Source organism: Aricia agestis, chromosome 12, assembly GCF_905147365.1.
Source record: "Aricia agestis chromosome 12, ilAriAges1.1, whole genome shotgun sequence".
NCBI classification, from domain to species: domain Eukaryota; kingdom Metazoa; phylum Arthropoda; class Insecta; order Lepidoptera; family Lycaenidae; genus Aricia; species Aricia agestis.
In genome coordinates, this window is record NC_056417.1 from 4,273,150 (window position 1) to 4,300,529 (window position 27,380).

The 27,380-nt window shown below is 36.3% G+C and overlaps 1 protein-coding gene across 1 annotated transcript in view; it reads left to right on the plus strand.

Moving 5' to 3' along the window:
• Positions 1-27,380, plus strand: part of LOC121732417 — a 163,273-nt gene that overhangs the window by 43,103 nt on the left and 92,790 nt on the right. The gene's annotated exons all lie outside the window — the stretch shown is intronic.

The following is a 27,380-nucleotide window of genomic DNA, read 5'->3' on the forward strand; positions in this document are numbered from 1 at the left end:
GTTTATATATGAAATTTGTACCGTTAGAGCCTGTGGGGTTCTATCGGTTGTTGTCGAACGAATGCAGTCCGTTTATTGAAATATAACATTTTACACATAATATGACATCAAATGGGATTCTTATAAGCTAATACAATGGTAAACAAACATTCTTATAAGATAAATAAACAATAAAATATGTAAAACAAAGCCATGTAAAAAAGAGACAACAATAGTTCGAGTGCAACTATGCAAGAAAGAGACAGCAATAACAATTGTGTGAAACACACTACATTCCCGTGCGAAAGGGACAGCAATATTATAAAAATGAGACACAAGATAAACATTTTCCAATAGGAATTACTAATATGAAATCTTAAATCTAAGTGTAAACAAAAGAGGGAATAAAACTAAGCTATTATTTACATATATATATATATATATATATATATATAATATATATATAATATATATATATATATATATATATATATATATATATATATATATATATATATATATATATAATTGGAATCTCGGAATCGGCTCCAACCATTTTCATGAAATTTAGTATATAGGGGGTTTCGGGGGCCATAAATCGATCTAGCTAGGTCAAACAGCTAGTTATGTTAAAATAATAATGAATTAATATTTATTATCAACAAAAAATTAAACGACACCATAATAATCGATACCACAGTGACCCTAAAAACGTTTACAATACCTAACTCGGCAACAATCGATCTCAATAGATGTCGATGCCTCTGTTGCTACCGTGAAATTTGACGTTTGTACACGATCTGAAAGTCGATTCTCAGACAATTTTGTTTGTCGCGAGCACCTAAGATTTCGATTTGGCGAATGTTTCGATGCTGATTAGTTCCAAATTGAGCCACATCCCGATCGTGCGCTAGCATAGCTGTCAGGAATAGCAAAATCCATTGAGGTTGATTAGTTTCAAACCGATCCGCAGTACGATCGTGCGCTATTTTAGATGTCTAAAGCATGTCTAAAGTGTCAAAAACCGTTGAAATCGAAATTCGAAATCGATATCACTTTCGGGAGTAAGGCCCCAGAAGCGTATGCCTAATTGTGCTAGTTATGGTAATAATTTTGATTTAGCAGTTTAGGCTGTGGATTAGCATATAGGCTACTTTTTATCCCGAAAAAGTATATTGCATACTGATATCTTCAAAAATAATCATAATTATAGTATATATCCGTTTTTCCTGCTGTCTCAGCAAAAATTAGGTAAACTATGAAATCACTCCTTATTTTCGTTTCTCAAAAAGCATTAAAACTACAGCTTATTAAAGCTAGATCTTCCTTTATTGTTCTTGGCAGCGGTCCTGGTATGGTAATGATGATCTAATAAAAGAGAAATATGCTCTGGCACTTTATTTTTCAACAGCTGGTGCGGGCTTCCGTTTTAAAGCCCGTCTTTGTTCCAGTCTCTTTGAATTTTTGAATAAAACTTCACATCGTTTATATAGTGTCAGACGTCAGTTCGTATATGTTATCGTCGTATCCCACGGAAGCACTGGCCTTTTCCTAAATAAAAAGTAGCCTTTGTATAAGAGCTTCAACTACCGCTATGTCAAATTTAATTTAAATCCATTCAGGAATGTTTTCATAAAAAGGAATGAAACTTACTTTATTATTGTAAAGTGACTCATACGGCGTTAGTGACATTGTAGCGTGAGTGTAAAACTACTGTCTCTAAAGCATTGACATCAGAAACAGCTCTAAAGTGACACAAAACGGCGGAGTTACTTGATTTGTGTAAATACATCCTTCTATTTTTTTATTGCATTCTTAATTTGAATTTTGCTGCCATCTTATAACCCGAGAGCCAGCGACAGTCAGACTTTCGTCATTTCATAAAATCTGAAAGTTTGTCATTTTTGACCATTCCTTCTCACTTTGAGGTAGTCTGGAGTGGGAAACAACTGTCATGAGTGGCTGGCAGTAGAAGACGAGATCCTATGGTTATCCTGAAGAAATTAGATCAAACATAGAGCTTTACACTTTATCGCATGTTAGGTAGACCTTCGAAACTGAATATTTCCTAACGTTATCGCGACCGCGAAATGCTTCTGACCTCTATAGGGTCATATACAGCGAAACTTCCCGCTTTTATAAAATGACAAAAGTATGGTTGTCGCTTGTTCTTAAGTTATAATATGGTCTTCATAATTCAGTCCCGTGGTTTCCTGCACAATCGTTAGGATAATATCAGTTGAAGGCTCAAGTGAATTAAATACCTAATGAGCTCCGTCTGAAATTAATTTCGCTATAATCATAATAGCTTTGGGCTTACGATTTATGTTTCTTTGGAGTTGGCACGTACAATTTTTAATCTGAGATTAGGCTTTATTACTTCTGGCAACATTGCGCGTTAAAAGAAAAACAACAGCATTCTGGAAGTGAAAATTATGGAAAAATATCAGGGATAGCCGCATGGTAGAATATAATTAAGATAACAATATAACATATATTAATAACATATTTATTATCCACTTGTGGCTATAAAGCTGATAGCACATTTGTCAGCACCGTACGCACCATACGCGTCAAACGCACCACATAGTACACGAAATGCGGCGCGTACGGTGCGTGGTTTCACATAATTTCATACAACGAATTCCAAAATGCGGCGCGTTCGGCGCGTGCGTGCCGATAAATGTGCGATCACCTTAACAAATGTATTTTTGTCAAAAGATCTAAACCCGAAAATTGTGCGTAATCCTATCTAGTTGTGACCTTCATATTATCTGATGAATTTGCTTGACTGCGAGAAAACGGATTTGTATAATATGATTTTTTATGACAGAATTCTCAAAGTCAATAAGGCAGGCGATTTACCGCTTGTCCCTTAAGGAAACAGCTATTTCATCGCGAGAAATATTACAGATAAAAGTGTCTTTAAACCAATAAAATCAAATTGAGACACCAATTGGGAATACAAGTTTAAATAACGACAAACAAAGCTAACAGAGACATCAATTTATCCAGCGAGTTACAGCTGCACTCGAAAGCTCCTAATGAGGGCTTTCGAAGCTCGCGAAGAGCTTACAGTGTCTGTTTATACGGCAATCGATGAACTAGTGATGCATTAGTAATTTGAAGCTTTGATTTAAGTTCGTTTAAGCGTGTTTGCCCAAATGCTTGTAAAATATTATATATTAAAAAAAAACCGCATCAAAATCCGTTGCGTAGTTCTATAGATCAGCGGTCCGCAACCCTGGGGTCGCGACCCCATGTGGGGTCGCCAAATAAAATCAACAAAGTCCTGTAATTTCATTTTAAATCCAAAATAAATAGACTCTTCAATATAAATAATTTACGAAATAAAAACAACTAACTTCGTTACCTGAACCAACCTTTCCATTTGTTAACAAAATATTTTTTTTCCGGGGTCGCTCATAACTCTTTTTTTAATTTTTGGGTTGCAATATCAAAAAGGTTGCGGACCGCTGCTATAGATTAAAGGGAACAAAGGGATATGAGGGAAAAAAGCGATTTTGTTTCATACTATGTAGTGGTTATGCAATTTTAATGAATACTTATTTCTAGTGTCTCACTCTAAAACTATACGTGGGAGAGCCATGCTTCGGCACGAATGGGCCGGCTCGACCGGATAAATACCACGTTCTCACAGAAAACCGGCGTGAAACAGCGCTTGCGCTGTGTTTCGCCGAGTGAGTGAGTTTACCGGAGGCCCAACCCCCTACCCTATTCCCTTTCCTACCCTCCCCTATTACCTTCCCTTCCCTACCCTCCCCTATTATCCTATTCCCTCTTAAAAGGCCGGCAACGCACATGCAGTCCATGGGCGACGGAAGTTGCTTTCCATCAGGTGACCCGTTTGCTCGTTTGCCCCCTTATTTCATAAAAAAAAACGTCCATACTAATATAAATGCGAAAGTGTTTCTGTCTGTTTGTCTACTCCCTCTTCACACCAAAACCACTAAACCGATTTTGTTAAAACTTAAATGGAAATACTTTGAGCCCCTGGACAGGTCAAACGGGTACTTTTTATCCTACAAAATGCACGGTTCCCACCCGATAAACCTATTCTAGCGCAACGGAGCGGGCGTCATCTAGTTGATTATGTTGATTATAAAACTCACAACAATGTTAACGCTCCATTATTAAAAGTAAGGCTATCGTAAGAAGCTTGGAGCATTTTTAATTTGCTTCCTAATTAAGTGTATGGGTTCGTCAAAGCTTTCTTCCGTTCTTCTCAAAGCTTACGAAAAGCTTTGCGTCGGGGAAAAAAGTTTACATCTTTCATCTTTGCGAACATTTTCCTCGACAAAGCAAGAATTACGGAAGTAAGAATGGTTAGGTCTATCACTATGTTTGACATTACTTTTCTACGTTTACTACTTAAAACTAATATACCTAGAGGAATAGAGCAACAATTTCGAGCTGTCAAACGAAACCGAAATTGATTTACATCTGTGTGTAAAAATATGTGTACGTATACATGACGTATACACTTACACAAGCATCTTATTGTCAACGTGCCGATAAGTGCCAACTGGTCGTCAAAAAAATAGTTCTGCTGTCATGTATCACACGTCTCTTTTTACCACGCAGTGTTACTGATAGTGACATCTCTCTTGCTCAGGCCTTTGTTTCTCTATTCCGCTAGGTATATTAACTTTATGGTTTACTAGTAAAAAATGTATGTAAAAACTGTTTCATCGTAACATTCAACTTTATCAATTAAATGTTGTTGTCAGTAGGATTTTCACATTACTTGTTTAAAAGTTACTAGTTAGTTTATTCACTACGTTATAAAAGATTTTTGAAAAATTATAGTTATATATTGTTACTAGATAACGCCCGCAACTCCGTTCCGCCAAAATTTGTTTATCGCGCAGGAACCGTACATTTTCCGGGATAAAAAGTATCCTATGTCCCAATGAAAAATATCCATGTTCCTAAGACTCAGAGTATCTCCATATCAAATTTCAGCAAAATCGTTTCAGTGGTTTGGCCGTGAAGAGGTAACAGACAGACAGACACACTTTCGCATTTACAATATTAAGTATGGAAGTATGGATGTAACTAAAGTTTTTCGGAAATCTTATATATACAGGGTGTAACAAAAACAAGTGATAATACTTTAGGGTGTGTATGTGTTCCTTATAGAGAGTTCACTGTGAAAGTAGCAGCGCTGAAAGACCAAAATTTTTTTTCACTTTTGTATAGGCCAGCGCCCGAACGTCACGAGTTTCCTCATACAAAAGTGAAAAAAAAATTTTGGTCTTTCAGCGCTACTACTTTCACAGTGAACTCTCTATAAGGAACACATACACACCCTAAAGTATTATCACTTATTTTTGTTACACCTTGTATATAAAACTCAAAGGTGACTGACTGACTGATTGACATAGTGATCTATCAACGCACAGCCCAAACCACTGGACGGATCGGGCTGAAATTTGGCATGCGGGTAGATGTTATGATGCAGGCATCCGCTAAGAAAAGATTTTGATAAATTCCAACCCCAAGGGCTTCAAATAGGGGATGAAAGTTCTTCTTAATGCGAGCGAAGCCGCGGGCAAAAGCTCGTGTTATATAAACACCACACAACAATCGTATAAACACCAACTATATCTAATAACGTCTAGAAATTGCAAGCTGACATTTGCATTTTGATCTTTAAATTGTGCGCCACATATTCCGTGGCATTTGCGGAATAAAATGTACAAAATGTAGAAGCCTTGACACCTGTCCTGGTTCCGCACATCGTTTCACACTATTCATGTAATGTGCTGGCGGGGAAATGAAGGTTTATCATTATACGGTCACACATCTTAAATACTCATACCTATAATACATTGCTCGTGACTTCGTTTGCGTTGAAAAAGGTTTATCAGTTCAGAACCGTACATTTTCGACGACCTCTGTGGCTCAGTGGTGAGCGTGTTGGTAGCTCAAGCCGGGGGTCGCGGGTTCGAATCCCGCCGACGGAACAAAAAGTTTTCAATGTTCCCGGGTCTTGATGTGTATTAAATATGTGTATGATATAATAAAAATCTTAAATATATGTATCGTATAAAAATATTAAATATATTTCCGTTGTCTGGTACCTGTAACACAAGTCCTTTAGGTACTTAGCACGGGGCCAGACTGACGTGGTGTGAAGTGTCCATAGATAGATATTATTAGATATTATTATTTTCGAAATACATAATCTTATATATTATAAAATTCTCGTGTCACAATGCTAGTTACTGTACTCCTCCGAAACAGCTTTACTGATTTTTACCAAATTTTATATGCAGATTCAGTAGGTCTGAGAATCGGCTACTGGCTCCTTTTTATATTGATAAGTGCATTTGTTGAATAAATAATAGTAAATTATTACAAATCAAGACTGACGGCGACCATTGTTTGTTTGACGGGATAGCGATGGACGTTGCCATGGTAACATACTTATGTAGTCACTTCAATAAAATAATATGGGCGAAATACTTTATATGGCAAAACAACATTTGCCGGGACAGCTAGTATCATTATAATAATAAATGACGCTCGTAACTCCGTTGCGCAAAAATTTGTGTGTCGCGTGTAAACCGTACATATTTGTGGGTTAAAAAGTATCCTATGCCCTATCCAATCATCATCCATACCAAATTTTAGCAAAATCGGTTCAACAGTCTGGGCGTTAAGACTAAATATGTAACAGACCGACAGATAGACACAATTTCACATTTATAATATTTAAATAAATAATATCTACGGACGCTTCACACCACGTCAGTCTAGCCCTGTGGTAAGTACCTAAAGGACTTTTGACAACGGAAATATATTTAATACTTTTATACTATACATATATTTAAGATTTTTATTATAATATGATACACATATTTAATACACATCCATGAGACGCCTCCGTGGTCCAGTGGTTCAGAGCTCGGCTCTTGACTCGGAGGTCGTGGGTTCGATTCCCGCGTTGGAAACATGTTATTTCCAAGTTTGGTTAGGATAATGCAGGCTGATCACCTGATTGTCTGACAAGTAAGATGATCCATGCGTCGGATGGGCATGTAAAAAGTCGGTCCTGCGCCTGATCTCTCACCGGTCGTGTAGGTCTGCCGTCCCACTGGGTTATGAGAGTAAAGGAATAGAGAGTGCTCTTGTGTACTGCGCACATACTTGGGCACTATAAAATTACTCCTGCGTAGCTGGCCTGGTTTCCATGAAACCGGCCACCGTCACCGAAACCGGTGTGGGAGCTATTATTATTACACATCCATGACCCAGGAACTTTGAAAACTTTTTGTTCCGTCGGCGGGATTCGAACCCGCGACCCCCGGCTTGAGCTACCAACAGCCCACCAACTGAGCCACAGAGGTCGTCTTATTTATCGAATATTAGTATAGTTTTCATATAAAATGGTACTACTGCTCCCTGTCTACTACAGCACTTGGTACTTTTGTTATCTACTTCGCATCAGTAAAACACGATGATCAAAAGTTTGTCAACTTGCTAAAAATTCAATTTGATGAATCGAACATTTTTGATTAAAGTTCTTTTAAAATATTCCTTTAACAAGCTAAACAGCATAAATTTTAAAGTAGCATTCAGAGCGACTTTCGTGCTGCCCCACGGGGACGATACTGTTTGCCAGAATAAAAGGTTTTAATCCACTCTGTAAAATGTGTTTATTCACGTTTAAAAAGCGGTTTTGCGTTTTCTTCCTAAACAATTTAGTGTAACATTTTGTTTGTTTTTTTTTAATGAAATAAGGGGGGCAAACGGGCAAACGGGTCACATGATGGAAAGCAACTACCGTCGGCCATGAATATTCGCAACATCAGAAGAGCTGCAGGTGCGTTGCCGGCATCTTAAGAGGGAATACGCTCTCTTCTTGAAGGTTTGCAGGTCGTATAGGTCGTACTGCTGGTGACAGTTCGTTCCAGAGAATTAGTAATTTTCTTGCATCAAATATATTATAATAAATTGTGCCATTGTGTCATACAATTGTATTATTTTTTATAACATAAAAGAAATAGCTTTTGATGTCATCATTTAGGTCATATACATTTAATTGCTTTCTAATAACTTACTGTAATATCTTGTTTATGTAAAAATGGATTTTTGTGTTAGTAACGCTAAAACTTGAAAACGGCTGAACGGATTGGGCTGACTTTAGGTTTAAAAGGAAGTTAGAAGAAGTCCAGGGAAGGTTTTAAAGTGACACGGACAGCTAGTCTTACATATAAAAATGGATTTCTAATTGTGTTAGTAACGCTATAACTCGATAACTCTTGAACCGATTTTGCTAATTTTAGTCTTAAAATAATCCTTGAAATCAAGGGAAGGTTTTTAAGTGACACGAAGTTCACCGGGACACCTAGTTATAAATAAAAAGATCAAAAATTTGTTAGTCTCGCAAAAACTCGAGAACGGCTGAAGCGATTAGGTTAATTTTAGTTTTGATATGTTCGTGGAAGTTTCCCTGGACTTTATTGTTTATATTAGGAGGGATATGATATGAAGTTCACCGGGTCACCTAGGTGGGGATATAAATGCCATATACCTCAGTGTCTTTCTGACGCTCGCGTAGTGCATTTTAGAGATTTTAGTCCTTAAGTAATCCATCTTGATACCAGCTAGAGGGTGTTCACTAAATCCATTTCAATTTTTAGGGTTCCGTACCCAAAGGGTAAAAACGGGACCCTACTAAGACTTCGATGTCTGTCTATCCGTCTGTCTGTCTCCAGGCTGTAACGAACGGTAATAGCTAGAGAGATGAAATTTTCATAGTATTTCTGTTGCCGCTTTAACAACAAATACTAAAAACAAAATAAATTAAATATTTGAGGGGGGCTCCCATACAACAAACGTGATTTTTTGCCATTTTTTGCTCGATATAAATGATGGCAATAGGTAGGCAACTGAAATATTCACAAAATACTCAATTGTGTTTTTACTTTATTAATTAATAATTAATAATAAAATTTAATTACTTAAATCATTAAGGAGGTTCCCATACAAATAACACAATTTTAGCCTATTTTTGCTCTGTAGTGGTACGTAACAGAACCCTTCGTGCGCGAGCCCAACTCGCACTTGGCCGATTTAAAAAAAACTAACGCCAGATGCCAGTCTAGATATTTCTTCACCATGATAGGTGAACTACGATATTGTTTTGGTGATGGTAATTTTTGCTAAAAACAACACGATGTAAAGAAGAGTACGACTTAAAACCTTGTTCACTATGAACCTAGTGGTTCATATTAAACAAGCCCGTTTACCAAAACGGCCTAGGCATCGAATTGGCTGGCTAATACAACTACACAGCTGACATATCCATTCATTCATTACAGTAATATTATCAGGCAGACCGTTCGTCTCTATCAGGCTGTAATGTGTGCATCTGCAGGCCGTATTAGCATATCTACTGCTATTGTAAGCTATAAAGGAATATATTATGCCTGTGAAGACAATCCGATAACTTTAACGGGATCTTATAATGCTATTACAAGCTAGTGTTGTTGAAGATATAATTTAATTATGCGTTTAAAGAAGTAGTATTAAAAATAAAGATTCCAGAATAGTATATTTGCTTGTTTATAATTTACTAAACAGGTTAGTAAAAATAATATACAAATAAGCTTTTCAAACCACTAGAGAAGTTATAAAATTCATAATTTTCAAATATGTTGTTTTCATAATTCTTTGGACTAGCCTTGTGGTTTGGATTTTATTAAAAATCGAGACAACTTGATTTATGATCGACGTGTGTCGGAAATCTAACATTACTCTTTAATTCGGTAGTCACTAGTCCGTTACTTGTAACTTGTCTTGGCTAAATGGCCAGTCTTAACTGGCCATTTAGCCAAGACGTTTTATTTATTGCTCCTTTATAGAATCGCCGATCAAAATGTATGAAATTGACACAAGCCTTCGATAATATGAAGTTGTCGTGCGACTCGTGTAATGTCAATTCCATACATTCTTGAAAGGAAGTGATAAAAGTCTTGGCTAGGGACGCAGATTTTTAAAAGTCCCTCGTATCGTTATTATTAAGAAACACTGGATTTCAGAAAGCAAAAGGTATGGAACTTCACTATTAAAATTATCAAATACGTCTTGACTAAAATCCTTTAAATACCTAGTTAATATAATCAGGTGTTACTTTGCGGAAATCCATAGCTTAAAATTTTGTATGTTAATATCGCAGCCAACTACTTTAAATAGCCGTTCAATCAAACAACTAGCCCTTTGACTGAACAACGCCATTCAATTACACGTCTAGCTTTTTAATTGAATATTATATCGCTCAAAATGTTCAACACTACAGCTGATTCAAAAGTTGCCGTTTGATTGAACTAGTTCAGCGCTCACCACCGCGGCGCTAGGTGCGTTTTGTTTACAATATTAAGGCGTCAACTAACCGGTTTAGTGGTTGTATTAAGATATTTTTCGTAATTATACGTTACAAGTGTTATTAAAGATACAGAAATTATGGGGGCACATACGAGTGAATCAAAATTTAAACTAATATTCCAGGAGAAATTACGGGATTATGAAATGCATCACTAAGGTATTTATTGCAATTGTTTTCAAAATGAGTTAGAATACGATTAATCTGCTTGTAATCATAACGCTTGTATAATAATAGCAGTAAACTAATGGTCACCTTAGTTAATTTACCAATTTTAACCAGTTGGCTAAGCGTCATCTAGCTGTAGTGTTGAACGTTGCAGTTAACAAGGCGGCTAAATGACGTATAGCCGCGTGATTCAATACCGTTGTATAGTCAAAGGGCTGTTTGATTGAATGGCTTTTTTAACCAGTCGACTGCGACATTAATATTTTTAGCAATATACCGCGAAAAAATAATCTATTTCGCGGAATATTACTAAAAATATTAATGCCACAGTCGACTGGTTTAAAAAAGCCATTTAATCAAACAGCTAGGCCCTTTGACTGAACAACGCCATACTAACATACTAAATTTTAAAGTCCTTTATCTAGGAGGACTTCTGTCTTATGTAATGGCTACTTGTTCAATAAGATAAACCTATCACACGGATGCTTTTGAGCACATATTGCGCTTCCTAAAGAGATTAAGGGGATCTATTGGAGATGGATTATGCATGGGACTTGGGTACACAGAGATAAGCTATAGCTATATGTTTCTTGACATATTATGTGAAAACGAAAAAATACAACTATAACCAAGTATCATTATGTTTCAATATTATTCTAAAATTAGAAAAGAGAGTTTAAAATAGTTTCTGATTTTTGGGTTAAATGCGTTATCTTATAAATTATCGTTTTTAAGTTTTATTATAGTTATGTGAATCTGAAAAAATATATTTTCATTCCAAATACCTGATAAAAAAGTTGTAAAACAAGTAAACGACCTCGTTATAGTTATAAGGGCCTTCCTTAAGTATAAAAAATAGAATGCAATTTGAATGTTTAAAAAGACAGATCAGACAACAGATATAAACAAAAGATAGATCAGACAACTAGCCCTTTGACTAAACAACGCCATTCAATCGCACGTTTAGCTTTTTTAATTTTTTTTTTTTTATGAAATAAGGGGGCAAACGAGCAAACGGGTCACCTGATGGAAAGCAACTTCCCTCGCCCATGGACACTCGCAGCATCAGAAGAGCTGCAAGTGCGTTGCCGGCCTTTTAAGAGGAAATAGGGTAATAGGGGAGGGTAGGGAAGGGAACGGAATAGGGGAGGGAAGGGAATAGGGTAGGGGATTGGGCCTCCGGTAAACTCACTCACTCGGCGAAACACAGCGCTAGCGCTGTTTCACGCCGGTTTTCTGTGAGAACGTGGTATTTCTCCGGTCGAGCCGGCCCATTCGTGCCGAAGCATGGCTCTCCCACGTTTCAAAATAATTCAAAATAATAGAACTGATAATCTTATCAGTTCAGAAAACGTGTTAATCGCAAAGCCTATTTTGAAAAATTGCTGGCATATAATCTTAATAACGGATTTTATAATTATCAATTGCGATAGATAAAGACGTGTATGTAGCGAAATTATTAAGTACTAGATGACACCTGCAACTCCGTTGCGCCAAAACTCGTTTATCGCGCGGGAACCGTACATTTTTCTGGGACAAAAAGTATCCTATGTCCTTTCCCGGGACTCAAAGTATCTCTATGGGAAATTTCAGCAAAATCGGTAAAGCGGTTTGAACGTGAAGAGGTAACAGACAGACAGACAGACACACTTTTGCATTTATAATATTAGTATGGATATTATCGCTATCGCACTTCAGTGTAGCAGAAGGCTTACGTTGAATGCCGTTTGGTTCTTCAGTAACGATGTATTCAACTATTCATGCACCGACTTATCACAACTCGTCAACTCAATATTTACACCAAATATTTACATAAGGTTCATTTGCTTGAAGAATTGCATTGGCATTAAAATAAAGCGATTTTTACTTTAACGACCTCTGTAGCTCGTGGTAGTTGCTGGGGGTCGCGAGTTTCGATTCCGCCGACGGAAAAAAGTTTTCAATGACGGAACAAAATCACAAGTCCGTCAAATACTGCGTAATTTAGTCGGGTTATGTCAAACCCAGCCGACACAACTAAGGGCCAGGTCACAACACTGCTTTGCGGCGTCGTATCGCAAAAACATCTCGCTGTCGAGTCGCAAATTTCCACGATGCGTTCTGCGACGCGTAGATTTTTACGATGCAACGCCGCAACGCACTGTTGTGACCTGGCCCTAACTTGACTCGACTCGGCCTCGACTTGACATAACCAGACCAAACAGCGTAGGTACGCTATCTGCCTATGAAGTATGAACCAATTTCTCCGATACCTTTTTATACTCTGACTCATAGAAACTAATAATCGAAAACGGTTTAGTAGTGTAAGCATAACAGGTAATAGACAAAATAAACACTTTCGCATTTGTATATGTAAGTTTTATAACAAAATTATATGAACTGACTGTTCATATCACAACAATTATAATAATACTGTATTATGTATGTTTTAATAACCGTAAATTTATGTAGAAACTAATTCGCCGTAGATAACACGTACGCAGCACGTGAAATTTGTGAATCACGTAGAATCACGTCATGGTTAAAAATAACTTTGTAGTTATGGGCTAAATATGTTTAAACCGCCATGTTAAAACTTTGTCTTTATCTTAAAAAAAAAAACAGTGTATTTTTTAACATTTTGTCAATAAGCACGGTTCCTATTGCATAGTACTAGTTAATCAGCGAAGTGAGTACGAATTTTTTATCAAAATCGTATCACCTGAATCGCTTGCACAATTACTATGCAATAGAATTTAAAATAGGTCGATTTGCTTTATAGACTCTTAATTAAACATCGAAGATACCGCATTGTACAGTCACGGAAAATAAATTATTAGCTGTGTGACTTTTTTATAAAAGTTCATAATAATTTATAATAGTGCTCTAGAATTGGGTTATGTGGTCGCTGTCTAGAAGTAACCTAAGTTTTTTTGAAGTTGTGTTATTACTTTGTAGTTTTGTGTCATATCTAATAAAAATTATACGTGGGAGAGCCATGCTTCGGCACGAATGGGTCGGCTCGACCGGAGAAATACCACGTTCTCACAGAAAACCGGCGTGAAACAGCGCTAGCGCTGTGTTTCGCCGAGTGAGTGAGTTTACCGAAGGCCCAATCCCCTACCCTATTCCCTTCCCTACCCTCCCCAATTCCCTTCCCATCCCTACCCCCCCTATTACCCTATGCCCTCTTAAAAGGCCGGCAACGCACCTGCAGCTCTTCTGATGCTGCGAGTGTCCATGGGCGACGGAAGTTGCTTTCCATCAGGTGACCCGTTTGCTCGTTTGCCCCCTTATTTCATAAAAAAAAAAATACAAATTAATAATATTTGGTGTTTTTGGTTATTATATATTCTAAAGCTTAGAACAAACGTCAGTGACGGAGCGTCAAGTTGCGTCAAGTTGTCAAATGTGTTTTTTGTATACAAAACACACATTTGACAACTTGACGCTCCGCTTCGCAGTCGCCTGGTCGCGTAGGTTTGGCCTAAGCTTTATTCTTATATATAAAATTCTCGTGTCACAATGTTAGGCCGCGTACTCCTCCGAAACGGCTTTACTGATTTTAACCAAATTTTATATGCATATTCATTGGGTCTGAGAATCGGCTACTGGGTACTTATTATAATGATAAGTGCATTTGCTGAATAAATAATAGTAAATGATTACAACTCGAGACTGACGACGACCATTGTTTGCATGCTACGGTATAGCGATGTACGTTGCCATGGTGACATACTTACTTAGTCACTTCAATAAAATATGGGCAAAATACTTTATATGAAAAAACGTTTGCCGGGACAGCTAGTTTTTATCTAAAAACATAATATTGTATAACCTATCAAATCATTGTCCAGTCAAAGCAGTATTTTAAATAACAATTCGATCGTTTTAGTTTGTTCGCCATTTAAATCGTGAGTCACTGTCGCGATGCCCGTCAATTTCGGAAATATGTTAATCTGCGAACCATTCAATTTCCCCGGGCGTGCCTATTACGTGAATTTCAATCTGCCCACCAAACGGTAGTAAAATGGCGTGGAACATAATACGAGCGCCCGCGGGCTCGATGCTGCATTATTACAGCCCTCTATTCAATTCGCGAGTCGATACCACGATTTACCCGACTGCGACGAGAGGGTTGTTTTTCTAGTATCTTTATTATACATGCGAAAGAGTGTCTGTTTTTACCTCTTCACGCTTAAATCGCTGAACCAATTTTGCTGAAACTTGGTGTGAATACACTTTGGGTCCCGGAAAAGAGCATAGAACACTTTTTATCCAGGAATATTGTAATAATAATAATATATTCTTTCGACGCTTCACACCAAGCATTCTGGCCCCGTGGTAAGTACCTGAAGGGTCTAAGTGTTACGGATACTAGACAACGGATATATTAATACTTTTTATACTATACATATATTTAAGATTTTTATTATAATATGATACACATATTTAATACACATCCAAGACCCAGGAACTTTTTTGAAAAACTTTTTGTTACGTCGGCGCGACGGCTTGAGCTACCAACAGCCCACCAACTGAGCCACAGAGGTCGTCAAGGAAATGAATGTTCCCGCGCGATGAACTAATTTTGGCGTAACCGAGTTGCGGCGGTCATCCAATATAACTATTGTGTGTTGTATGATGTACCATCGAGGAAATTTATTCATCTGCAGTTGACGGACAACTACGTCATTTGGTCGAATTATGTCAATTCAATGTTAATCGTGATCTGTCGGCTAGGTTTGACATAATTTAACCAAATCACATAGATTCGCAATCTGCCTAAGAATCAAGTTCTCTGATTGTACTGTACAATTTAGTCGGGTTATGCTAAATCAAGCCTGGCTGGACTGAAACCCGACAAAAACGTTTGTATCGGCATATAAATTTCCCAGATAGTACAAGGAACCGCAATAAACGTAGTTACTAAGACTTATGACTAAAGAAAAATAAAAAAATGACAAAAAATACTATATCTATACAATAATGACCAACACCTTCAATAAAGTTCACCATTAAAGTTCGCTTAAAAAAGCGTTCAAAACCTGCATTCATCTCTAAAGCTCATAAAGCGAATATTTGGCTTGAAAAAGCTCTGTAAAATGCTTTAGAAAAGCACTTGAGCTCGCGAGCTCATAATGACGCCCTACAGACTGCTCACTTAAGCGTTCACTAACGCAGAAAATATTACTGTATGAACTATGCTTTTGTTATTTAATTGTTTTGTGATACTACAATATGATTCGCATATGAAAACTAGCCAAGTCATACCTAAGGCTATTTTATAATATTATCTTTAAGTTATAAAAATGCATTTTATGTTGTTAGAAATAAACAGGACTGACCATTGAACTTGGCACCCATTGAGATACCACTTTTGTCGTTAAAGTCAACAACCAAGGCATGTACCATAATATTGAACTTGGCTCTCGTTTCTCCATTGATGGGATTATTTATCACAACACTATAGTTTAATAACTAATTACAAATCGGCCAAGTGGCAGTCAGACAATTGCACGAAGGGTATTGTCAAAGTAGGCCAAAAACTGTGTTTTTTGTATGGGACAGTGAGGAAGGTTTTTTTCCCCTGAAATGTTTGTTTTATTTTAATGTTATTAACAATTATTACTGAAGTAAAGATATAACTAAAGATTTTTTAAATACTTCAAGTGCCAATCTGTTGCCATTATTGAAGTAGAGCAAAAATTACATTTTAACGAGCTTTTTCCAGCGTCTTCGCTTGCGTTAAGAAGTATTATTATATACAAACTTTCATCCCCTATTTTAACCCCTTGGAGGTGGAATTGATCAAAATCCTTTCCTAGCGGATGCCTACGTCGTAATATCTACCTGCATGCCAAATTTCAGCCCGATCGGTCCAGTGGTTTGGGCTGTGCGTTGATAGATCACCATGTCAGTCAGTCACCTTTGAGTTTTATATAGTATATAGATTAAAAAGATAAAACCAACTTCAACGGTGAAGATGACTTCATAATAAGTCTAGCTATAGCAATTCTTGAGATACAGCCTGGAGACAAACAGTCGGACAGACATCGAAGTCTTAATAATAGGGTCCCGTTTTTACCCTTTGAGCACGGAGCCCAAAAATGTGAACCTTAATCTCAAATTAAAAATTGTACGTGCCAACTCCAAAGAAATATAAATCGTAAGTCCAAAGCTATTATGATTATGGCGAAATTAATTTCAGACGGAGCTCATTAGGTATTTAATTCACTTGAGCCTTCAATTGATATTATCCTTCTGATTGTGCAGGAAACCAAGGAAATTGTCTGGGTCAGACAATTTTCCAAAAAGGAAATTGTCTGACCCTTCTCTAGTTTTTATTATTCGTAGCCCTACTCGTTTTTAGTATATATGTTTAGTATATATAATATTATTATCTATGCACATAACTAACTTATTCAACTAGTTTTTAAGCCAAATTGATCAAAAGACGTATTCGGCCTCTGGGTTGAACTTCAATTTTTAAACTGGCAGCGAACATGTTAAGACAATACGCATTTTATAACAATACGCATACAAACTTTCTTCATTTAACCTCCAACTTGGGATAAAAATAATTAATATAAATATTATTTCACGTACAGCCGCGGGAAGCTAATAAAATGCCTCTAAGTAGAAAATGTAAAGTAAAATGTCCACATATTTTTCTACACGCAGTAATGAATATTTTCCGCTGGCGACAATTTACCGAGCAATGAACAGTGCACTCACGATATTGGTCGTTAGCGATATACTTGATACACTACTGTTAATTGTTATGTAAAGTTTTCTTAAGTTTACTTTATAATTAACAAATTGTGGCATGAACGATAGTTTTTGTGACTTTCAAATTGTAATATGTAGAAATTATTAAAAAAGTATTATTCATTACAGTACATAGAGTCAAAAGTTTTTACTAAAAACGATCGAAACGAAGGAATGAAAAATAATAATAATAATTAATCGGTTTCGCAACAAAATAAACACTTTTAAGCTACCGCGGAGCTACGACGCGCTACGCGTCTGCTACGGTTCGTAGCATCTAACTCTTAAGATAAGTAGATAAAATATAATGAATAATGATACTGACGTTTGCATAATATTAATATACACGGTAACGATTATACAGAAACATTATTAAATTATAATAATATAGTTTGTTAATGGAGACAGCTAAATAAAAAAAGCCCCTGCTTTTTCCGCTGGAACTGCAGTATAATATAATCTCAAGTGTTACACATTTTTGCCTACTTCACTATCGTATATTACTTGTAAAAGAGTTAAGTAATTTGCTAACACTTCTTTTCCAGTGAGAATAACCTTGTAAACTACAGCGCCACTGCTGAACATGATTTTCCACACAGCGCCATCTAGTTTTGGTAACATGCAACAGTATCCGCGCTAGATGGTGCTTAATTTCCTTGTCGACTGTAGCAGTTAGTGTCAAGTTTTCCCACCGCGGCGCTGTCATCAACTTTCAGTTTTCTCATACTTTTCTTTTATAAAACAGAGTATTAATAGTTTAGTACGTATGCACACGAATTTATATTTTTAAGAAGAACGAGATTCTTTCACTACCTTCGTTAATGATTTTAATTTTGTAACATTATAACAACTCAAAATGTTGTAATAAATGTAATTTAATATCATCTGGAATACTTAAACAATTTTAACTGATTATCTTAAGTTTAAAGTAGTGCCATAGAAAATACGTACGCACATACACTCAAAAAACAGCCCTCTTTATTCGCAAAAAAATAACGCATTGAAAAAAAAAAGACAACAATTTATGAAACAAAAAGTAACTGCAAGTGCAATGTATTGATAGAGAAATATAAGACTGAAGTACTGAAACGTATAATTTAAATTACCGATGACACACCATGCCGAAATTAAGTCGCGTTATATTGTATCATGTATGCGTAGCGCATTTCTGATGTAATCATGCCCAACTTCGGCCGCGTATCTTCAGCCTAGTGTGTTTAGACCCTTACAGTAATTACTCAATTTATATGATATCAAAAATATGCAAATTCTTCTGTGAAGTGGCAACCCTGTCACTAATTGATGAATTCGGGCGATGTCGGGTGCAGCTAACGATCACTTCATAGCGCCCTCTCGCTCTCACATTACAATATTCATTTTTGGGACAATATTATTTAAAAATGAATTTTAGAGTTCCGTAGTCAACAAGGAACCCTTATAGTTTCGGTCTGTCCATCCGTCTGTCTGTCCGTGGTTTTGCACAGAGACTACAAAGCTGTAATTTGGCATGAACGCTCATATTAATGATGCCAAAAAATAGTACATGAAATCTTAAAAATATATTTTTTATGATACCTGGGGAGGTACCTACACATTAAGCGGGAATGATTTTATTTTTTTGCTCCCATCCACCCCATCATGTGGGGTGTTGTTGGATAGGTTTCCTAAAAATATTATGAGTATTTATAAATAATTTTCCGATTCATCGATCCATTTCTGAAATATTAAATTTAAAAGTGAAAAAAGGGGGTTCTGCCAGCTAAATGGTTGAGATTCTGGAAATATGAAAAAAATTATTGGAGTAGGAAATATGCTGAATTGAAAAGGAAACTATCACGGCTAAGAAAACTTTAAAAGTTATTGAGTAATAATCTATCAACTAAAAAAAATGTATTCGGTGAAGTAACTATAAAGGAACTTTTCGTTCAAATTCCTTTGAATGGAATTAAGATCATGTAATTATTGTTAGTAGTGTAAAACACGTTATAAAATATGTACATTCATTGACCATACAAAAATTTAAAAAAACTACCGATATTACGGTACCCTATATATATTGCGCGTGGCTCGACACGCACTTGGCCGGTTTTTCCTTTTAAGATTGCTTTATGATATGATAATTCATTATGTTTTATCAGATAATTATTTTATATTAAACGGGCTAAGAAATCAAGTCCAAGATAGTCGTTAATATAATATAATACGAGCTTTTGCCCGCGGCTTCGCTCGCGTTAAGAAGTATTATTATATACAAACTTTCATCCCCTATTTGAACCCCTTGGGGTTGGAATTTATCAAAATCCTTTCTTAGCGAATGCCTACGTTATAACATCTACCTGCATGCCAAATTTCAGCCCGATCCGTCCAGTGGTTTGGGCTGTGCGTTGATAGATCACTATGTCAATCAGTCAGTCACCTTTGAGTTTTATATATGTCGTAGGATGATTTGATAAATCCGTGTTTTCGCGAAATCCCTAGAATTTTCGCGAAAATTCGATTTATCAAATCATCCTACGATGTCGTAGGATGATTTGATAAATCGAATTTTCGCGAAAATTCTAGGGATTTCGCGAAAACACGGATTTATCAAATCATCCTACGACATATATATATATATATATATATATATATATATATATATATATATATATATATATATATATATATATATATATATATATATATATATATATATATATATTTATATATATATAGATATTAAGTCTACTGGGCTTGCTTGATATAACCAGACTGAATCATGCAGGCGGCAGGCCCGTCATATGCCTCTGAAAGTCTGAACTAATTTCTCTGATGTTACATTTGCTATAAACATGTTTTGTAAAAAAAGATTGTGTTGTAAAACACGTAATATCTTTTGCGTAAAACAATATTTAAAAACAAAATGCATAAAGTCTGCTTGTAGACAGTAAAATCATTAGTAACAGCAATGTGCCGGGAACAAGATATTTCATATTCTAAAGTATAACATGACACTATATCATATGGAATACAATTTTTCCGTGTAAACTGTGTATAAATCATACGTCGCTAACGACCGCTCCGCGCAGCTGTTCGCATGGCACTGGCGTTGAGTGAGGTAGCACGCTAGCGAGCGGAGCGGGTAGCTTAGCGGGTGACGAAGCGACTTACATGAATAAAAGTTAAAAAATAGGCTTTAGTTGCATTTTACAGCTACATAAAAGTGCCAAAGTATGTCTGTCTGTCTCTTCAAGCCCAAACGTTTGAACCGATTTTGATAAAATTTGTTATGGAGATACTACAAAAATATTAATATTATGTAGTTTGTCGGGACTCTATTACTATAACTAGATAAGTTTTTTTTTGCAGAAAAACATCTAGTTTAATATTAAAAAAATATATTAAATAGAACTATTTTATAATATATTTGGCTAAGTATCCATAATTTATTGTTTAACAAAGAATAACTTTAAGTATTATTTGAATTAATCTATGAAAAGGATTCTTCAATTGAAAATTTAATATAGAAAAATACAAAAATGCATAACGACCAATTAATAAATGCATAAATCTTTAGGACATATTTTATTACGGATTGGGCTAATTTTAGTCTTAAAATATTCGTAGAAGTCTAGGGAAGGTTTTAAAGTGACACGAAGTTCACCGGGACAGCTAGTAAATAATATTAAAATAAAATATATCCTAAAGATTTATGCATTTATTAATTGGTCATTATGCATTTTTGTATTTAGCGTTACTAACACAATTGAAAATCCATTTTTATAGAAGTGTGTTGTGATCTATATAAAAGTGTTTTTTTTAGACTTTTTCAGGAAATTTAATTTTTTTTTAGAATTTTTCTCTCCGTAAGAACCATCCTCGTACTTCAAGGAATATTAAAAAAAAAGAATTAGCGAAATCGGTCCAACCGTTCTCGAGTTTTGCGCTTAGCAACACATTCAGCGACTCATTTTTATATTATAGAAGAATAAAACAAAAAATGAATGACAATCGTAAAACTAATCCGCCATGCTTATATTACACAAGCGAAGCGAATAGCGGTATCCGCTTCGCTTGTGTAATATGTGCATGCGTCTAAAATGCAGGGCTGCCAACCGCATGCTAGCGGGTAATTGGCAGCAATAGACTGGCGGGAAGTAGTGAGATTTATGTTATTTCGCACGAGGAAATTGCTTTTATTACTTCAGACGTAACGTTATATAAGATTATTTTGACGGCTTTCTATTCATTTGATAATAATAATTATTGAGTTTGTTAAACAAGCTACAAAAGAGCTTATTTTGTTTAAAAAATTTGTAGAACGTTATATCGAACGAAATAAAATTGTTTTGAATTGACAAAGATATTGAGAAAAAATATTGTGTTAAATATTCTGAAGGCGAAATCAACTTTACTAGGTTAGGTTGGTACTTCTTTGGTATTAAAGTTTCGAGTAATGATTTCTTTTATAATTTTTGATATTATGCACTTTTGGCTTTACAATATTATGACTTATGAGATCCAATTATAGGGAATATTACGCAAAGTTCGGAGTAGAGAGCTCTACTTATAACACATACATTAAACAATCTGACCAAAATCTGACATGTTGCACACGTCATACATCAGAATATTGACTGAAACGTTGTCAAACGTCGATCAAAACTTTTGGAACGTAGTTCATTATCGCGCGTTGCGCCTTGGGCGAGACTGAACAGTTGTAACGACACTTTTTTATTAGTACCTGTATGGTATGGGCAGAGGGCGTTGATTGTATTCCTGTGCGTCAACTAGATGGCATTTTTCGAGAATAAACAGCGACGCGTTGTTAGTATTCCTGGGCGTCAGTAGATGGCGTTTTTTTAAATATATTTTTTAGTGTACTCGTCACCACATTTATAAATAATAATAATAAACACGTTATGCAGTGATTTAGTAAAAGAAAAAATATTTTGTAGTACGCGTGGTAATTTAAATATAATCTTCCATACCTATGGACGATAAATCAATCAAGAACAAATCAAGAAAAACTAATAGCATATCAGCCACGACACGAATTTCGCGTATGGTCTTTTTGTGATTGCCAGAACGCGTTGTGGCCGTTTTCATTAGAGCCACGACGCGAAATTCGCGTCGTGGCTGTTTCACTGTGACCACAACGCGTTGTGAGCCATTTTTTCGCTCATGGAGCGATTTCGGTCTTTGAGCGTAACATATACACTATACAGGTTTCTTGAACATAAGAAATAGCTTCGTTCCATTCGAGTGTCCCTTGACACCTCTCAAGTTTTTTAACATGCTGGTTGCAATGTTTTCACGCTAGAGGCAGTCTAGCGTGAAAACATTACAGTAGCCAGTAATGTATCCTATTCAAGTACCAAAAAAGTGTCAAAAACATTACTTAGACGCATATTGCGATTTTTTGTGTAACGTGAACGCATATTACGGTTTAAGTAAAAAGCTATTATAATATTACAAAATTAGCATGCGAAAGTTAAATTAAACTAATAACCTCTTTCAAAGAAACCGTATAATATTGCACCTTGCATGTATAAAATGCGGGTATGCTAATTATTTAATATGAAATACGATGTGACCACAATGTAGCGAGCAATATTTTATTGCAACAAGTGCTTATAGACCAAGAGCCCAGGGCTGTCAGACCTTCGTCATTTAAAAAAAACTTGAGAGGTGTCAAGAGACACCCAAATGGAATGAAGTTATTTGTTATGTTCAAAAAACCTATTTGACATAATATGTAAGTACTTAATAAAAAAATATTTATAAAATAATAATATAATAATAACTCCCACACCGGTTTCGGTGACGGTGGCCGGTTTCATTGAAACCAGGCCAGTTACGCAGGAGTAATTTTATAGTGCCCAAGTGTGTGCGCAGTACACAAGAGCACTCCCTATTCCTTTACTCTCATAACCCAGCGGGACGGACGACCGACGCGACTGGCGAGAGATCAGGCGCAGGACTGACTTTCTACATGCCCATCCGACGCATGGATCATCTTACTTGTCAGACAATCTGGTGATATGCCTACATTGTCCTAACCAAACTTGGATATAACATGTTTCCAACGCGGGCATCGAACCAACGACCTCCGAGTCAAGAGCCACGCTCTTAACCACTGGACCACGGAGGCGTTTATATTTATAAAAACGCCATCTATTGACGCCCAGGAATACTAACAACGCGTCGTTGTTTATTCTCAAAAACGCCATCCAGCTGACGCAAGGGAATACTATCAACGCCCTCTGCCCCTACCGATCAGGTACTAATAAAAAAGTGTAGAGGTCAAATATCGTTCTGTCTAGCCTCCTTTACGCCGAACGCGTAATAAGGAACTTCGTTCCAAAAAGCTGAAAGTTTTTTAGTAGAGGTAGTACTACTCTGGAGTGTAGGTTGCGTTTACTTCAGAAGGTATTATTAAGTGGTAAAGGTATATAAAACGATATTCGTTAAAGTATAAGCTCAATTTTTTCACAGTTTATTCTTTGGGATAACTCTAGGAATCTCTTCTTCCACTGTCAGACACTTATGAATTATGATAGTTGCCTTATTTCTGCCTCGCACTGTAAAACGAACGAACGAATTGTTACCAGCAGTATTTCCGGACCAATATGACCTGCAAACCTTTAAGAAGAGAGCGTATTCCCTCCAGAAAGGCCGGCAATGCACCCGCAGCTCTTCTGATGTTGATGTCCATGGGCGGCGGTAGTTGCTTTCCATCAGGTGACCCGTTTGCTCGTTTGACCCCCTTATTTCATTAAAAAAAAGTTACTTTCTACTGCCAGACACCTCAACAATATTAGATACTAGATATATTATTATATAGCTATTTATTTATCGCGCTGGAATCGTACATTTTTCCGGTATAAAAACTATCATTGTCCGTTCCAGGGACTCAAAGTGTCTGTGTACCAAACATCAAATCGAATTAAACGTAAAGGACAGACAGACAAACTTTCGCATTTATAATAATAATTATAGTTATGGATTTAGGGGTGTAGTCCTAGGTTCTTGTTCTATAATATACATTGCCAGTTTTAATTAGCCCTTCGTATTGCCCGTGACTACGTTACAAATTAGGTCACTTTTACTTGGTAGAAATGTTTCTACGGGCCATTTTGTCAATTTCGGATTAGCCAAGCATTTTTAGTGACAAAGTTTTGTAACATTAGGTACTAAGTAAACGAAATTAACATTTTTTTTTATGATATAAGGGGTAAAACGAGCAAACGGGTCACCTGATGGAAAGCAACTTCCGTCGCCCATGGACACTCGCAGCATCAGAAGGTTTGCAAGTGCGTTGCCGGCCTTTTAAGAGGGAATAGGGTAGGGGAAGGTAGGGAAGGGAAGGGAATAGGGGAGGGTAGAAAAGGGAATGGGGTAGGGGATTGGGCCTCCGGTAAACTCACTCACTCGGCGTAAAACAGCGCAAGCGCTGTTTTACGCCGGTTTTCTGTGAGAACGTGGTATTTCTCCGGTCGAGCCGGCCCATTTGTGCCGAAGCATGGCTCTCCCACGTATAGATATTCATATTTCCCTTTAAGTTAATTATGTCATTATAATAATAATTGTAAGTTTTGATTAGTATTTGAATACTGTGACAACGTTAAAATTTAAACAAGTGCGAGTCGGACTCGCGCACGAAGGGTTCCGTACTGTTATAGAGCAAACATAGATCAAAAATTGTGTTTTTGTATGGGAGCCCCCCTTATTTTTTTATTTTATTTTAATATTATTCTTAAATATTGAAGTGGATATATAATTAAGGCCTTTGTGAAAATATCAAGTGCCTACCTGTTGCCATTATATATCGAGCAATAAAGGCTAAAAAAAGCACGTTTGTTGTATGGGAGCCCCCTTTAATTATTAATAATTTTATTTTGTTATAGCGGCAACAGATATACACAATCTGTGAAAATTTCAGAACTCTAGCTATAGTGGTTCTTGAGATACAGCCTGGAGACAGACATCGAAGTCTCATGAATAAGGTCCCGTTTTCACCCTTTGGGTACGGAACCCTAAATAAAATAAGACCATGCTACTCGCAGCATCATTATCAATATAATGACACCTCAATTATTGTTTAAAATGTACCAGAAGTAGAAGCTACAAGGGCACACACACACACATAGACTGCCAAAATCATAATCCGTTTTGGCTTCGCCGTAGTTAGAAAAAAATACAACTATTATCTAATGCCTGTTGATCTATCTATCTGTATTGTATCTAGCATCTCTCCCGTTATGAAGGAAAGAAAGGGAGTAGTAAATACTCAGACTACTTATAAGTCTGAGTATTTAAGTAAATCAGTTACGCTCAACCTTTTTTCACGGTTCGTGGATGATTTGCATAAGAAACAAGTGTATGAGTGGCGATCTATCATCGATACAATGATTGATGGACAGGGGCGCTCAACTGTTGATTCAGCTTACTAGTTTTTGTTTCTATCTTGTTTGATTTTGTTTTGAAAGTGGTGCTATTTTGCGGATTAGGATGGAAGAGTTATAGTGTACATTTTTGTTTGAATGAGCGGTGGTAAAATTATATCACTTTTGTATTGTTAAGTCGTTATAATATTGGCAGTATTATGTTTTTTGTAGTCGCAAAGACAATTTCGAAAGAACAATAATTTTTTCCCCAAAAAAGTGGCCTGAGGTTTATTAGAATTAAATTGAAATACAAAATCGGCACTCGAAATTTCGTAGCTGGTTTTATTTAAATAAACAAACAAAAATACTACCCTGTATTTATAAATAAATAATTTTACAACATATACAAAAAATCTATTTACTTATTCCATGAAAACAATTAGTCTGAAAAACCACACCGCAAGCTCTTTGGTTTGTAAATGTATTTCCCTGTATAATCACACACGGATATCGTTAGAGTAAAATCAACTGTGTGGCTTTGGAATATAGTATAAACTTGTTTGAATAAGACTAACATGTTAACTAGTGTTAGCTGATGGCTGATTTGTGTGCACAAGACGTTATTAGATTGACTGATGACTGCATTCAATTATTCGATAGCTTATAATATTGAAATGTTGTACATCCCTCTGTAGCATTATGTATTTAATGGCCATCCCACTTCGTTATGTGTGTAAAAGTAGTCTTATAATAGTGTAGGAAGAGGGAGAACTCTTGTGTATTGCTCATAAACTTAGGCACTACAAAATCACTCCTGCGGAGCTGGTTTTCGTCCACCGTCACTAAGCCGCTATGGGGGGCATTATTATTATTGTTACGTGCTAGGGTTCGAAGGATTTGGAGAGAAAGACCTGCTGACTCTCTTGAAGACTTTATTCACTAAGTCTAGGTCACACAAGCACACACTAGGTCACAACACTTAGCACTAAGTCCAAACACTAATCACTAGGTCCAATCACTAAGCACTATCACTGTCCTAGGTCGTAGCCAAGTCGCAGGTTTCACTGGTGCACTCCGAGTCAAGAGCCAAGCTCTGAACCACTGGACCACGGAGGCGTTATGTTATGTTATGGCGATCTAAAGTATCATCACTTAGTTGTATAATAGTTGTACAAAGAAAAAATACCCAAAAATGCATAATGCATATACCTCGTTCGTGCATACGTTCCAATTATGCTAACGGGCGGGAAACAAGTTGTAATTACGTCAGCCCGATTGTAAACTAGGCGGTCTAAACTGTTTGTGTTCGTTAATTATGTAAATATACGTTTCAGTTAGCCATAAGACTTGAATTTCTACGGAAAATACGCAAATATTACGAAGGAGTGCCGCGGGGTGGGCGGAATTTTTTTACCAATGTGTGATCAGTAATTACTAATTAAACATGTAAGGACAACGCGGCCCACTCCGCTGCGCGTAGTTATAAAGTGTGCATAAATAATTATTAAAAAAAACAATAATATAATATACCTAATAATATAATACCTTGTAAATAAATATCAAGTAAAATAGTCGTGTTACATTAATGTATTTATAGGTCTACAATCTTTTTAAATCTACGTATAGCTGGAAAATGCTTTTTAAAATAAAACGCAGCAAAAGTTAAACATAACAAGGTTGCCTTTGAATCGCTTTGGGAG